This window comes from Sinocyclocheilus rhinocerous, unplaced genomic scaffold, assembly GCF_001515625.1.
Source record: "Sinocyclocheilus rhinocerous isolate Xijiao unplaced genomic scaffold, SAMN03320098_v1.1 scaffold357, whole genome shotgun sequence".
NCBI lineage: Eukaryota > Metazoa > Chordata > Actinopteri > Cypriniformes > Cyprinidae > Sinocyclocheilus > Sinocyclocheilus rhinocerous.
This window is the reverse complement of record NW_015649568.1, coordinates 822,099-825,743: the sequence shown is the minus strand read 5'-3', so window position 1 is coordinate 825,743 and position 3,645 is coordinate 822,099.

Sequence of the window (3,645 nt, the reverse complement as noted above, 5' to 3'; positions counted from 1 at the left end):
GTGACACTCACTGTGTTTTCAACATCTCAATATATATGGACAGTCTATATATGAGTACTCAATATATAAGGCAAAACATGAACATCTCCAGAGCTGTTCTGAGAGTTCACTTCACAAGCTTTTCACTGTTTCATTTGAGAAAAACTACCATCAAATACATATTGAAACTAAAGATCTTCACAACAAACCGCCAAAATAAAAGCTTAGTTTAACTTGAATTGATGAACGAAATATATTGCTATTATAAACTAAAATTGACTTCTCAAAGTAATAATAATTATAATAATAATCTTTATAATATTTTTAAGGAATATTATACAACCAAGTCATTTTTTAATTCAGTTTTAATTATACAGTTCTGTTGTGCATCATCTTCTTTGACAAAAAAAAAATCAATGTTTTGTTGTAAATTAAATTTTTTTTTTTTACAAAAATTTCATTTGATTACATTTTAAAATATTAAATTGCTAAAGTTTATTTTAAACATGAAATGTTGAATACAAATTATTTAAATTATTTAAAAAATGAAAAGATACTTTAAAAATGTAAAATTAAAACAATTAAAACCACCAGGCAAGCCACTCAAAAAAACAGCCAATATGGTGTCTAAAATGTAAGTCTCTTGATATTAATTTATTGTTTATTGAACTGTTGTATAAAATCAATATCACATTTGTAACCATGATTTTTTTAAATGGCACTCTTCGTGTGATATTGATTAACTATATGAAATTATATAAATATATACATTTTCTGCCCCCTTATCTTGAATTATGTGATCATTTTTAATGCATATTAATAGACTGAATCATGCAGTGAAAGAAAGCACTCTAAATGTGTGGGCACACTAAGTTAGTGTAGTCGCTTATGCGTGCACTCTGTAGGTGTTTTGTTTGGTTTTTGCAATAGCCTATAGGCTACTCAATATTGTCATGATGTCTCAGGAGTTCAGTATTTGCGCTAAACCTGCGCAAATTTGGCTTGCATGAACTTCCCCAAGAAATTAATGAGTGAACATAACTTACGAACAGTAACCCGTCAAATTGGCTAGTGATTTGACAGCGTTCTGCACTTCTATAACTGTCTGGTTCAGCTCAGCTACCAAATCTGACCTCAGAAGACTACAGAGGGTAGTCCGGACTGCTGAGCGAATCATTGGTACAACCCTCCCTTCTCTCCAAGAACTGTACTTATCCAGAGTGAGCAAAAGGGCTGGCAAAATCACTCTGGACCCCTCACATCCAGCACACTCCCTCTTTGAACTGTTGCCATCTGGTCGACGCTACAGTGCTCTGAGCACCAGAACGGCCAGACACAGGAACAGTTTCTTCCCTCAGGCCATCACAGGCACAGTTTCTTCCCTCAGGCCTCTCATGAACACTTGACAATAACTGTGGAACACACACTATTTATTCACTCATACACTTATTTATCTAACACACATACTCAGTCTACATTTCAATTTGCACATAATATACCTGTACATACAACTGTCTATTGTTCTATACCTGTACATACAATTGTCGATTTGTATATTTTTTATTCCTTATTTTACTTGTTCTATTTTTTTTTTTTGTTTTTTTTTTATTATCTGTGTTTTTTTGTTCTGTCACTGTCATTCTGTTACACTGTGGAAGCTTCTGTCACGAAAACAAATTCCTCGTATGTGTAAACATACCTGGCAATAAAGCTCATTCTGATTCTGATTCTGATTCTGATTTGGCGGGTTGGCGGGTGTTCATTTCAGACCCTGCTTGTATAAATACATACACATTAAAACATTAATACTTATGATAGAGAACATTGTCATAACAATTAATGGCTTTGAAAGTTTCTTTTTCTTTTTCATAAAAAAGTCAACAATTGCAGTGACTCTTTAATTGACTGAAAGCAATAGACTTGACCTGTCTGTTTTCAAACACAAGCATTGTTTTAGCCTCAGATCATAATTCTTTCAACACATCTTTCTTGGCTTCAGATTATATCATTTAACAGGCAGATCCAGCACAGAAAACTACAAGATATTCATGTAACACAACCATTGATTAAAATGAGAGAAATCCTCCAGGAAAAACAAAAAACAGGCGTTTCAGAGACCTGACATGCATTTGTAAAGAAATTCTGCCTCCACCGCTGACAATAAGCTGCCCATAGAGCCACATACACTGCGTGCCATCTTAATGTGCAACATTAGTCAGAGCACAAAACCTTCCACACTGGTCCTACGCAAATGTGTTTCTTTCAAATTCCCCCGCTCACTCCTGAGCTTCATTATTCTCCAAACATCATGAAAATACAGTGAAGCACTGTCAACAGATTCAGATGGCTTCCTTCCACCACGTCTACATGAAACCTCATGCCATTATATCCTTCCAAGATTGACTTACAAACGCCAGTATAAGGCCCAAGACACCCACAAGCCCATTTCCACGGTGTTTGGTGGAAGAGGTTTATAACATGGTGGAAATATTCTAGATGTGCTCTTTTGCTTTTAGAGCAGTATGATTAAATAATGATAGAGAAGAAACCAGATGGAAAGATCTGTTTTAAGATCTGTTGAGTTCAGAAAGATCTGAACTCGAGCTGCATCAGAAATGCTTTGGGAAGGCCTCTGTGTGACCGTGTCCTGAAGCATGTGTGAAATCAGTCCAATGGAATAGTGAGACGTCACGGGTGGAGTGACATAGAGACCAGGAAGCTTAAAAGCACATCCGAAACAAACAGTGTTTTCCAGAACATAGTCCACTGACTACTCCAAATACACCAGAGGCCAGCCTCGAGAGACTGGTTACCTTAGTAGACCTCTTGGCAGCATGGAAGCTTCTGCCAAATGTGTCTCAATGGGTCCTGCAGATGGTGCCAAGCAGGCTCTGGTAGTGGAACAGGAAGTCGTGAGCAAGGAAGGCCACAGAACTTGTTTCTCCTCTCAAGAGAGTGTCCGGGTTCCACATCCGGTACTTCATTGTTCCATGAGAGGATGGGGGGTTGCATCCGATTCTAGGTCTGTGCCGACTGAATCGTTCTGTCAAAACATTCACATTCAAGATGCTGACATGAAACAAGTCGTGACTCAAATCAGATCCGAGGACTGGTTTGTCACCATAGTGGACGCATACCATGTATCCATCCTTCCACAACACAGGAAATTCCTGCCACTCACACACACACACACACACAAACCTGTTGCACCTCGAAGGCAAAAACACTTAACGCAGCTTTTCTCTATGTGTATTTCAGTCGCTCTGGATTTGCCTCCGAGAGCAGCAAAGCTCAGAGGTCCAAAAGAAACAGATAATAGATAAACCCTCCAGCTCTCAGTGAACACAGCTGCTAATCTCCACATTTGTATGTATGTGCTCTTCTCTATCACTGCAGCTCCTTTGAGGATGGAGATCTGGAGTGTCTCAGTGTCTCGCCCTTGAGTCGGAGCAGAGGTAGAGGAGCAAGTGACACAACATTTAGCTTCGTCCTGATAAGAGAGATCAGCATCTCTTCATACTGGTATGTGAAGCCACATTTGGGATTACAAATGTCCATTCTTGGTTGCTTCGTACATCACACCCAAGATGGCAGCTGAGGGAAATGTTTAATATGTAAGTGTATTTACAGTATAATCAGTACTGATAAGTTTTGCTAGAAAATAGT